Below are 13061 nucleotides of genomic sequence, written 5' to 3' on the forward strand. Positions count from 1 at the left end.
TCAATAAACGAAGATGCACAAAACAGGCTATTTGCTTTTTCCAGTTGGTTGAAAGATAAACGGGAGTTTTCACCTGGCGGTGATTTGCCTAGAGCTCTCCAGGCACTAGGATACTCCCTGGTGTCTGGTGCCCATCCTGGGGGTGGGTGGAGGCCTGCCTGCAGCCGAGAGGTAATGACCCATCTGGAGCTGAGGGCACGATGGGAGAACTGGAGGTCTCGCCTATAAGGTGCCCGGCCCGTCCTGGGTGTCCTGCTGCTGCCGCCCCCGTTTGCAGGCCGGGCGTCTCTTCCAGGCTGTGCTCTGTGGCGCCCGGGAGGCCCAGACTCCGCTCAGAGGGCCACATGGGCACCAGCTGCTCCGACTCACACAGGGACCGCATTGAGGGCCTGGGGGGATCGGGTCTCTTGGTGGTGGCCAAGACATTGTGTTTAAAGCCATGAGCTAGTCCTTCCCTTTCGTCAGCAGCTCCGTTTCTAACATATAATGTTCAGATCTGAACTTTGATGGCGTCTCCCAAGGGTGAGTGTGTTGCCAGGATGAGCACAGAGAAGAAAGAAAGAGAAGCCCTTGTTGCAGGACCATGGTGCAGCCCCTGGAGCCGATGCCCTTGAGGCCCTCGCTCAAGAACACCTTGCTGGCCTCCCAGGGCGGGGAGGCCACTTCCCGATGCTCCTGACCCTTCTCACTCCCCCTTGCGGCTGGAAGCCAGGCAGCCCTACCGACATCATAGAAACCACAGTGCAGCCCCTAATGAGAGGCAGCCTGGTGTGGAGCAGGGAAGACTGCTTGGGGGCAAAGTCACTGCCACAGTGTTGTGCAGAGGGCAGGGAATGCAGCCGCTTCTGCGGAAAGAAGAAACCCGGAGAAGCCATCAGCGGAGAAGGTCCACTCATCTCCCGCCCCTCCCTCAACACGGCCTGGTGTACTGCACAGGAAGTTACCGTGACGCTTGTAGAAACTGGCCCGGGTCTTGTATTGTGAATCTAGTCTGAGCAACAGAGAAAATGCAAGGGGGCAGCTAACTGGTGTCCCAGTTTAAAATAGTCTGTCCTCCAGTTCCCACTGGCATAGCAGTACCTGTCTGGTCACAGTCCCTGTGTTCTTGTTTGGAGACTCAGTGAGTGTGGATTGGAGCAGGCATGCAGCCCCCCATGTCTGGGACCCCGGATGCTGCGAAGGCCTGAAGGTGTGACAGCACAGGCTGCTCTTTCCTCGGGAGGAGCCCAAACAGCGCTTCCAGGCAGGGTCCCGAGGTCGGCGGGGGTGGGGGTGGGGGTGCGGGGGGGGGGCAGTGCAGGCCTCCTGTAGCCTCCTGTGCCTCCTAACCTGGTCCTCAGTCTGCACCATCTGCTCCTCCTGGATCCTGGAGATACCATCCCCACCCCCGCCCACAACCTAAACCACCAGAGACAGAGGGAGGAGGCCTAGTCAGTGACTTCCCAAGTCCAAAGCACGACTTTCGCTTCAGCCAAGTTGACACGTAGCAGCATCCAGGGAGCAGTGTCAGGACAGCAAGGATCTGTTGTAAATTACAAGACGTGTGAGCCTTACCCACCCACACCACACCCAGCCTCGGCCCTCCCTCCTCCTTCCGCCCTCTTCCCCCTCCCCCCCCACGCCATTTCAGCCTACTTTCAGTGCTATTTTGTATTGGTTTCAGGTGTACAGCAACCATACACGTTACAAAGTGATTCCCCCATAATTCAAGTACCCACCTGGCACCATACATAGTTATTGCAGTTTTATTTTTTTAAATATATTTTTATTGATTTCAGAGAGGTAGAGAGGGGGAGGGAGAGATAGAAACATCAATGATGAGAGAGTATCATTGATCGGCTGCCTCCTGCACTCCCCCTACTGGGGATCAAGCCCGAAACCCGGGCATGTGCCCTTGACCAGAATCGAGCCCAGGACCTTTCAGTCCACAGGCCGATGCTCTATCCACTGAACCAAACGGGCTAGGACATACTGCAGTATTATTGACTATATTCCCTGTGCTGTAATTCACATCCCCGTGGCTGCTGTGTAACTACCAATCTGTGCTTCTCAATGCCTTCACCTCTTCACGCAGCCCCCAGGCCCCTCCTCCCTTTAGGCCGAGTGCTGCTCCCACCTTTAGCTCCTCCAGAACATTCGTTGCCCTGAGAGGGGTGGAAAGAGCCCAGTGTGAATTCACATATCAGGTTCTGTGTCATTATGAGGAGAGGGGAGAAGGACACCACTTCTATCTTTTACTATTTTTTTGGTTAATCCTCGCCCAAGGGTATTTCCACCCCCCCCCCCCATTGATTTTTAGAGAGAGTGAAAGGGAGAGAGAAACATCGATGTGAGATGTGAGAGAGGCACATTGATTGGTTGCCTTCCACATGCTCCCCGACCAGGGTCAGGGGCGAATCTGCAACCCAGACATGTGCTCTTGATCAGGAATAGAACCCGTCACCCTTTGGTGCATAGGCCGCCGCTCTAACCCCCGATCCACACGGGACAGGGCAGGATGCCACTCCTAAACCCTGCAGGTGCAAAGGACTGTGCCTGTCAGCCACCTTGACAAATCTGTTCTTGTGATTTGTTTTCCACGTGGAAGGGCTGCTTATTGAAACATGGGCTTGGTTTATCCTGCCCTGTCCTTTAAAGCAGCGTCATCTTCTTCTAAGAGGCTTCAAACCAACAGGGCGAGGGGAGCGAGACACAGGTTACTAATGCTGTGACCGACGGCCGGGCGGATCCGGTGGAAAACCAGCCACTGCCCTCCCGAGGCTCCTGCCTGCGTGGAAGGGGACCTGCGTGGTCATCGGATGCTGAGCCTTTGTTTAAAAATGAGGTGCTTGGGGACCAGCGGGGCCAGGGACCTCTGCTCCGAGGGCCACAGTCTGGACCTTTGTCTGCACTCCTGCTGGCCCCGCTGCGTCTGGTTTGCGTTCAGCATGGTCTTGCCTTCATGACTGCCTCCCCCTTTTCTCTGTAAACATTAATATGAAATATATTTGCTTTGCTCCTCAGCCTTGCCTGCCCCCTGTGTGTCCGAAATAGCCGGCTGGAATTCATGAGAATGTTATGTCTTCAGATGTTTATAATCCAAAAGAATCCCTTATGGTTTTTTAAAAATAATAAAACGACTTGGATGTCGGTGTTTTCTGTTGGAAAGGCGAGCCAAGTTCACAGTGCAGCCATTACAATGCAGTGCATTCTGTGTAATTTGTAGCGCGCCCCAGGAGCAGGGGTAAACCCTGGAATGCCGGCGGCCCCTCAGCATAATTAGCGGGATCAATCGCTGTGCAGAGAGAGATACAATAGTCGTAGTCCGAGGTCAATGAAAGTAAGGAAAAGTTCCGATAAAAGCAGTGCATCCCAAATTACATCCAGAGCAGCCCCTATCTCAGGCTGGAGTGCGTCAAGAGCCTTCATTGCTAATTAAAGAAACCTTTTGAGGTTTAACAGCTCATAAATTCGCACTGGGAATGCCCTATTGTTCTGAGGTTACAAGTCTTGTCTTTGAAATGTAACAGTTGTACTTTTATATTGCATTCCTCCAAGAGAACCATTGTAAACACGAAGGGTTTGCGTTTCAACTTAAATTCGAACAATGTGGTTTGAAAGAGTTCCCCACATCAAAGAGAGACTGTTTGGGCATGTTTTATAAATTCTTTTTTCTATAGTATTTAAAGCTAACAAATGACTCATAGAAATGTGTTCCATTTAGATCCGTCCTGTCCGGGGAGTGTCCTTGCTGGGGCTTTTGCTGCCCTTATTTTTTTCTACCCTAAGAGAATTGTCTGAAAACAGTCTAGGCCTTCTGCCAAGTCAGTTGCCCTTAATCTACTATCTTCAGATCCATAGAAACAGTTCTGGAAATGTTGTTATACTGCGTCTAAACAGCAACAAATGTTGTGCTTTTTCATGGTCATCTTTTTTTTTAACTCAAAATATCCACCGTATCAACTTGGATTTCTATTTATTTATTTATTTATTTATTTATTTATTTATTTGCTTTATGAACCAGTTATACTGGTAACCCCTTCCATCACCTCTTATCCTCCATTTAAAACAAAACAAAAACACTACCTTTTTTTTTTCTTTTTTCTTTTTGCTGAGTCTGGTTAAAGCGAAGAAAGGTTGGAGGATGGTCAAGGGATAGATGTGGGTGCTGGCTTCCAGAGTGGTAGGAAGAACACTGGGCTTTGATTCAGCCCCTGGGCGTCCAGGCATATTATTTGCTGGCTGTGAGACCTCAGGAAATCGCACACTTTCCTGGAGCCTCAGTTTGGCCATCTGTGAAATGAGGACAGTGCCCACACCTCCCTCCCTTTTTCCCTCCCTCCCACTCATTCATCCCTGAGGACAGAATGTGAACGCAGACCCTCCCTGTTCCGGCACCCGTACATTACTGACATAATTGGAGTCATGCATTGTCACTATCTGTGGTGCCATGTGCCTTGATAGGATGTGATCTTGTGAGGGTTTAGGCATAAGGGGGACGCAGTCCCGCCTGGGGATTCGGTGTTTGGGTTGAGCACTGCAGGAGGAGGGGGGAGAGGAGGAGGGATAGCTAGGGAGTTGGAGTTGAGGGAGGGCAGGCTTACTGGGCAGGGTGCGAATGCTGATCTTTATTCTTGAATGAAAGGAAACCTTGGATGGTTTGGGCAGCAGATAAAGTTGACCAGGAGATGTGTGCTTTTGAAGAGCTGTCACTACCAGGTGAAGAAGGGCTGGTGGGAGGACCAGAGAGACTGGGAGGTCGTTTGGGGGCTCCGCCCCAGTCCTGGCTCCCCAGGCAGGCACAGGCAGCACTGGTGGGAGGCGGGTGGAGAGGAAAGGAAGAGTTTAGGGAGTGTTGAGGTTAGAAAGGCAGGAGTTGGTGATCGGGTTGAAAAGGGGCCGGTGAGGATGAGTTAGGGTCTGGGCATGGTGACTGACCGGATGTACGGTGGGGACGGCCGCAGGATGGGACAGCCTGGAGAGGGATTATTAGAATAACAGGTACCTCTGAGCCTTGATCGCTTTTCACTGTGAGCCAGGTGCTGACATCCTTTCATTCGTTTATTTCAGAGCACATCTGTGACGTAGGTTTCCGCACCACCCAGATAAGAAAATTGAGGGTCAGTGAATCAAGTACCAACCTGTCCAAGGGCACAGAAAAAGGGGCAGAGCCAGTAATGCCCACTCCAAACCTGACACAGGAGGGTTGGGTGATGCGGGATGAAGTGGCTGAAAGAGAGAACAGGAAGCCAGGCGATGGGAACAGGCCACCCAGAGACCTCGGCTCTGGTCCTGCCCCTCTGGGCTGTGCCCAGCAGGAAAGCCTCTCCCCCTGGGTGCTCATTTCCCGTCTCTGATGTGAGCAGATTGGATGTCACCTTCCTAGGAGCTCCCTTCCCTGCTCGGAATATCCATGGTTTTTATGATGGACCGGTGCACCTCACGCAGAATCTCATTCCAGGCTTAATCGAATCTTTAAGCTTCTTTCTTAAAACTATAGCTGGGCCCTCAGTGCCGGCTTTCATGGCCGCACACACAGTCAGATATTCCCAGAGGCTCAGAGGCAACCTGTTCCTCCCCCTGATCTAAATCCTCCGTTATCTGAATTCCAGATTCCTAATGTGGAATTTAAAGTCCAAAATAAGTTCTGAGGTTTCCCTTTCTGGTCATAAAGTAAGTTTTGTTTTACTAGGAATGATTAACAGACGTGTAAGAGTTAGTTCTGTTGTTTTGAATATCTGTCCATAGTAAATGGACAGATATATGACCATTTTAGAATCATTTCTGAGCAATTCTAGGTCAGCTTGAGCCAGTTCGAGGTAGGCTGTCTGAAGGGGGTGAACAGTCTGGAGAAGGCCCCCAGGTCTGCCCGAGGCTGGGAGAGCGTGTGTGTTAGAGATGTGTGTGTGTGTGTGTGTGTGTGTGTGTGTGTGTGTGTAAACACACGAACATACCCTTGCACAAGTATGTTCCCCCCCCCAATGGGGCACATGATCAGAACTTGGTATGGGTGAGAGTGAGTTAATCAGACCTGAAAGAACACATGATAAGTGGTAATTAGGTTCAGGGTTGGGTTGCATACCATGAACTACAGAAACAAGCATGTTTTTAAAGTGACCATCAGATTTCAGGAGGTGCCTCACATCTCAGAATTCTCCCCATCCCCATGCTCACACTGACCCACATACAGAACCTCTCAGTTCTTAGGTGCAAAGAGCAAGGTCTTGCTTGTTTGTATTTTCCCCAGAGGGCCCCTCGCTGCCACTTATCTCGCAGAGCTTATCCCCTCGGAGAGGATAAAAGGTCGAGTCGTCCTCACCTTCCGAGTTATCGAGGCCTCGGTGGAGGAGCCCACCCCAGTTCTGAGAACACTGGCTGCAGCCATTCAGATCCACGGCTCTATGCTTTTGACAAGGATGTCCTTCTTCTTGACTTATTTTCACCCCCTTCCTCCCCCGCCTTTGTGTTTAACTGCCACGTGCACATCTGGTCCTCCAGTGGCTCTATTTTCTTGTGGTGGGGTTGGGCGGGGTGCCCCCGGCCTGTTCCCCACCAGTTTGGGCACGTTTGAGACTGGCCGAGGTGCCCCCTCACGGCAGGTTTTACTCGGAACAGTTGGTCTTCCTTTCATTCCACCTGCGAGAGAAGGATGCCCAGCGGCTTTCAGCGTCTGTGAAAGAGCTTTGAAACACTGAGTCTCAGGGACGGTTTCCTGGGTCAGGGGTTGTTTTGGTAATTATACGCTGGTATCAGCATCCCTGGGCGTGTAGCTATGTACTAATCAGGCTTGTGCATTTGAAAAGTAAAAATAATTTGAATTTTTAAAGTTGTTAAGGTAGCATTCAGCTGAGAGGTACAGAATACATCTCATAATTGGCCTGTTTCTAGCGATTGGAAGTTCTCTTAAGTACCTGGAACCCCAGAGCCCAGGCAAACTTCCTGCATTTCGTAGAGGAAACAAACAAGGTAGCCTCCTCTCAGCATTTATCTCCCAGGACGTGGTAGCTGGTTAGTGGCCATGGCCAGAAACCTCTGCCTAGCCCTGATGCATGTTAGTCGGTTCTTTGTTTATCCATCAGACATGTATGATGCATCCACCACGTGCCGGGCACCAGATCCAGAAATGAATCCCTTGGTTTTCGGGATCGAGCGCTTCTGGGCCAGTTGCCTCGCTTCTAGCGTTGTGACCAGCTGTCCCTTCCCGCCCCAAGGCCATCGAGTCCCCTGACGTGTGGTTACCTGCATCCAGTGGGACCTGGACTTGTCCCTTGAGTGGTCCCTTTCATCAGCCGTTTCCCACCTAAGCTTTCTTTGTCCTTTTCCAAAAGTCTCCTATGAACTCTCCGTCTTTTTTTTTTCCCTATTCCTTGATTTCTTGGGATGGTGTTTACTTGTTTTTTTCATGCCCAGATGTTAAAGGGTGTTTTCAGAAGATTGAGATTTCTGAGAGAAAGATGGGCCAATTTCAAATGGCCCATGGTTTCAAAAGTAGTGAAAACATTATCCTGGGCCTTTGCTTGGAGAGCTGGAAGTTGGGCTGTCTCCGATTTGAAACTCAATTGAAGGGAGTGAGAAAACAAAAACAAAAAGGGTCTAAATGTCATCAGCTGTGTTTCTCTATACCCCTGTCTGAGCAGGGGGTTTGCGATCCTGGGCACCAGGCACATCCTGCGAACACTTCTCCGCCTCACTTCCTCCTCCTGCCTTCCGCTGGGCTGGCTCAGGAAGGGGCAGTAGGGAAGAGGATGGGGGCAGGTGTCAGTGGGTGAAAATGTGAACCAGTAAACAGCCACTTTGCTCAGGTTCAAAAGAAATCAATTTTAGCATTACTGTCGTCTTATTACCACAGATTGTTATCTGTGTGTCTCTTCTAAGGTGGAGTTAGAGCGACACAGATCATTCCAGCTAACGCCTCTGCTGGGCAGGGTCGTGTGCGCCTTAGCAAGATTGAATTCTGGGTGTAGAACTGGTTAAAATATCCGCATCCACGGCCATGCCCAGCCTGTCTCCCTCTCCCACTGCCTGCCCATCCTCTCTGCGCTGGGTGAAATCCGGTGTGACGTAGGAGCTGCTAGACGCCGGCAAATACTGCCCAGGTTTCAGACCATCCAGACAATAAACAGCTCCGTAACATTGGCTGCGGCAGCTTCTGTGGAGCCCATCTGTTTCAAAACAACCCTAATTGTGCTTAGGAGGTGGAATGCTTTGTTGGCTGGAATCTGTCCTCGTTTTCTCCCACAGATTCAGCGTCCTGGGCCTCTGGTTCCACCTGCTGGCAAGTGTTGGTACTGCAATGAAACCCAGCGTGGATCTTTTCCGTTGAAAGAAAAATCTGAGCTGTATGTAGCTCAGTGGTTTCCAAGAGCTGCCGCAGGTCAGAATCACCTGGGAGCGCATTATAAACACAACGGCCAGGGCTCCATGCCAAGCCCGCTGAGTGGGAAACCCTCTCAAACAATTCATGCGCTCACACCAGCGTTAGAGAATTATCACCTGGAATGCAGCACCTGAGGTCAGGGATGGCCCCAAACGGGGGAGTGACAAAGCCCGCTGGAGGTACACACTCCTTCTTCTTCCAGTTTATCCTGTAACCCTTCGTGGTGCCAGTCGAAGCTTTATCCCCTCAGAACTCATCAAAACTGTTTAAAATGGGAGAACCTGGCAATCTCTATGTAAGCCAGTGTTCCTGGGGGCAGTGCCAGTGAGGAGTCCTGCTGATAGCGTGACCCCGATATGATGGGGAGGGAAGGGCACCTCACCCCTGTGGTCTTCCCCAAACTCACAACCCCAGACTCATCCTGAGAAAGATAACAGGCCAACCAAATCCAGGGACATCCTCCAGACTGCCGGGCTGGCCCTCCAAGATGTCAGGGCCACGGGAAACCACCAGAGCCCGAAGAGACGAAGGAGACATGGCAGCTAACTGCTGTTGGATCCTGGAACAGAGAAGGGGAATGGGTGGGAAAACTGGCAGAATCCCAATCAAGTCTGGAATGCAGTTACTAGTAACGTACCCGTCTGTCAGTGGTTTCTTGGTTGACAGTTACTCCATGAGAATGCAAGATGTTAACATCAGGGAAATTGAATTGTCTGTGTTATCTTCGTAACTTTTCTCTACACCTCAAATTATCCCAAACTTAAAAGTTCATTAAAAATTAAAATGTCGGGAGGAGTGGCACTGAATTTGACCAAATGAGTTTGAGAGCATTGCCAGGGAGCCTCGGTTCCCTTCCCAGCTACCAGGAGTCACAGCCAGACTCGGAGACCCAGCAGCAGGGCCCCCGGAGCAGCCACCCAGCCAGGGGACGGAGAGGAGGCAGGTTGCTGTGTGCCGTTGGCACTCTCCCATCACCAGTCAGCCGACCCTGACTTCTCACCAGGAAAACAGTCTTGGAATCTTGCCCCTCTGTGCGGAGGTGTAAAGTGTCTAGTCCGGCCCCCTGAGCTCAGAGGAGGAGCCTGGGCCCCAGGGAGGAGAGGGACTTGTCCAAGGTCCTGGTGGATTTTTAAGTGCAGGTCAGATTTTAAGTCAGTTGTGGCCCTTAAAGGTCCCCCAAATTAACCAACCCAGGAGGAAGAAAAGTACAACAGGTAAATTAGCAACTAATGTGAACTCCGTTTCAAAGCTCCTCCTTTTAAGACTCCAGACTGTGTTTTATAACTAAGAAATCCCTACTGTTGCTGGCTTGATAGTGGAGGAGTGGAAATGTGAATTTTTCTCTCTCAAGTCACATCTAAATGTGACCTTTCTTGTAAACCATAATTAACTTCCATTTGTATGAACGTTAGGAAGTTCTAGGTGAATGTCAAGCTATTTTTAAAGAGATAGATGGATAGAGATGGATAGATAGATAATGATACTTAGTGACTCAAAGAGTCAGTGGTCTTACTGTCCTTACACACCTCTCCTTTTTAAGGAGCATGCTGGTCTTGGGCTTCCTCCCAGGTTTTCTCCGTCCTTATCAGTAATGACTTAACAACCATCTTTTTAGAAGGAATTTTGGAAGGTTTGTAATTTATAAAATTCTAATAAAGTAACATTTTGAAAGAATGTGGGTCCCAGGCTGCTGCCCTCATTTGATAAATGAAATCTCAGAGACCACTGATTTACTTTGAGAGTTCCTGATTTTTAAAAAATATATATGAAAAAAGTGACCGCCTCTTTAGCTCCCTAATTTAAGGGAAAGATGTGCCGTCCTGCGACTTCACTTGAGTATAATTTCAGTTGAGTATAATGATGGTACGGAGTGCTCATCAGATCCTGAGCAGGTCCATGAACACCAGCAAATTAACCATCTCTACGTACAGGGGTGGCGGACAGTGGGGCAGATGGCCATCAACGCATGGTGTTCGTTTTGGCAATTCCTACCGGGATGAAATCGCTTCTCCTCCCTTAGATGTAAAACGCAGAGGTTTCTGCATTATACATAAGGGTAGAGAACTGAACCACGGATCAATAAATCTTATGATCTCACTACTGGTGCTGTAATTGAGCCAAATCATCTCAAACTGGGCGCTGGTCCCGAGGTTCTTGGAGGCATGCTCACTGTTTCTTTGAGTAAAATTGAGGGCTGACCTGCATTTACAAGAGCGCAGAGGCAAGGCTCATCAATGCTAACATTCTGCGCCAACTTCATCACAGGCCATTCCTCCCAGACCGTAGCTGTTCCGTGCCTGACCTCGCAGGCAAGGTCTCGCTGGGCCTCCCGTTTCCCGTGTCTCCTCCACGTCACAGAACTGTGCACTGACTGGAGGGTGCCAGTTACCTTTTGGTCTCTATTTCTTTGAAGGCAGATGTTTAGTAACTAGCAGCTTCACAAAACCCTGCCAAACGGTCTTCACACCAAACTGGGCTCTGTCTTTTAAAGTCACTGTTTTCGTCATTTTACTTCGCAGTTGTCTTATGCATTGTACCTTGTATCTCTCTAACAAGCAGACATTTAACACACAACTCTTGATGATGTTAGAGGTTAACAGCCAAGCATCCAACGCTTGGCACGCGTTTCTGCATGCCCAGCACTCAGCTTTTTATGGACGTCAATTCTTCAGACCCTCCCAGCAGCCCAGCCAAGTGTCTGCTCTCACTGTTCCCATTTTGTAGGTAAGGAAACTGAGGCCAGGTTCAGGGAACCTGCTCGCTCGAGGATGTGTAGCTAAAAAGGAGCGAAGTTGTGATTTAACCCAGGTCATCAAACTCCAGGGTCCCAGAACAGTTCCTGATAGTGACCCCTTCGGCAGCATCTCCTCACAGTTCCTGATAGTGACCCCTTCGACGCGCCCGCCCAGGTGGAGGCCTGCAGGGTGCCCCTCTGGTTCCGGCAGGGCTGGAAGCCTCCCCCGGGGCCCTCCAGTGCACCCAGGGACCTCCTCCCCGCTGTCCACCCAGCCGAGGCCCGCCTGGATCATTTCTATTGAAATCGGGGACCATCCCCCGGCTCTATGAGCAGAAGAGCGATTACTGTTCCTCTCGTGGTGTGAGTTCCCCACTCTGATGCGTGGCGTTCCTTCTGTTGGCTCAGCCTGTTTCTCCTCGAATGCCCGGCGAAGGGGTCCAGCGAGCGTTGGTGCTGGTTGCTCACTGTGAGCGCCGGAGCCCGGGAACCTCCACCGCTGGCCCCTCTGCCTCTCCCGGCCTTTCCCATCGTGCAGACATCACCTGTCAGGCTCCTTCCTTTGGCTGCTGGGAGTCCCGTGGGTGTCAGCCCTGAGGCCCAGAGTCAACATGCCAGGCTGAGCTCGCGCCCGGCTCTGCCCACAGCGGGGTCTCGCGTTCCCTGCCCAGCTGGGACGGGGTGTCACATCCTGGCCCGCGCTCATGAGTTCAATTAAGAATAGTCTTGTTAAACACAACTCTTAAAGGCAAAGCAGGACTTGGGTTTTATAACATCTAAGCAGTAAACTGGTGGTAATTGGATTCATGAGATTCAATGTAATTTCAAAGCATTTACCACTTTGAACAAAGAGAAATTCCTTTATAGATATGGATGGCAAAAGCCATAGCCAGTGAGACGTTGAACCTTACAGCAGTCATAAAATCTTTATGGTGAAAGCCTTAAGCCTATATGTTTGGATATCATCTTTAATGAAAGCTGATAAGTTGACAGATATAGGGTGGGGCAAAAGTAGGTTTACAGGTGTTAGAATGGAAAATAACACAATAATGAATAAATAATAATACAAGAATAAACTCTGTGTTTTGCATATTCACAGCTGTAAACCTACTTTTGCCTCACCCTCTCGTTCATTGGAGTGGAAAAACCCGGGGTGGCATCTCCCCGCAGGAATGATGGGCCCAGGCCTGCCCTGTTCACGCTGGTGTACCAGCCAGGAAGGGCTCCAGGGGTCAGCAGGGGGGATTCTCCGGTGGTCCCAGAAGGAAGGGAGATCCAGAAATATGGGAAAGCAGAAATTTGACCATCTTCTAGAAGTCTCTCCTTGTCTGACCATCTTTGCATGCCCATATGTTACCTGCAAACATCTTTGACAAGGTGCCACACTTGCAGAGTAATCAGGAGGGATCTACTGTTCACCTGTTTTCCCTCCTGGTGGGACCCCCCTGCCCACCCACCCTTCCCAGCTGGGCCAATACTTCCGGAGTATTTACCCCATCCAGGCCCCCTGAGTCAGTCCTGTCAGAACCCCAGTGGGCAATGTTGAGTGTCATTTTGTCTGGCTGTAACATATACCCTTGGCGGTCCCAGGCAGGTGCCGCTGAGTCAAGCCCGTATGTTTACTGAGCAGCTTCTGTGTGTCCAGGACTGTACCGGGCACTGGGGAGCAGAGAGAACTGTCAGAGATGTCGCCTGCCACTTAAAGCTTATGATCCCTGTAGGAGAGAGAACAGGCGTGAACAGTGGCTGCCCTCGCTGGCAGGTTGCATGAGGACCACCAGGAGGAAGGTGCTGGAAGCTGAAGAGCTCGAGTTGGGAGAGGACTCTCCCATCAGGAGGGCCAGGAGGCAGTGGACTCAGATGGGGCAGGGGAAAGTGAGTGAGACACCTGGTCGACATAGGCGATGGAAGTGAGCCTTTCAGAGCGAGTTAACAGGGTTGGCGTGGTCACAGGAGTGGAAGGTACAATCT

The 13061-nt window shown here is 50.7% G+C and overlaps 1 protein-coding gene across 2 annotated transcripts in view; it reads left to right on the forward strand.

Moving 5' to 3' along the window:
- The window catches only part of RHBDD1 (rhomboid domain containing 1), a 98517-nt gene that overhangs the window by 81882 nt on the left and 3574 nt on the right, over positions 1–13061 (forward strand). The window lies entirely within an intron of this gene.

Source organism: Cnephaeus nilssonii (assembly GCF_951640355.1).
Source record: "Cnephaeus nilssonii genome assembly, chromosome: 10".
In the NCBI taxonomy this organism is placed as follows: domain Eukaryota; kingdom Metazoa; phylum Chordata; class Mammalia; order Chiroptera; family Vespertilionidae; genus Cnephaeus; species Cnephaeus nilssonii.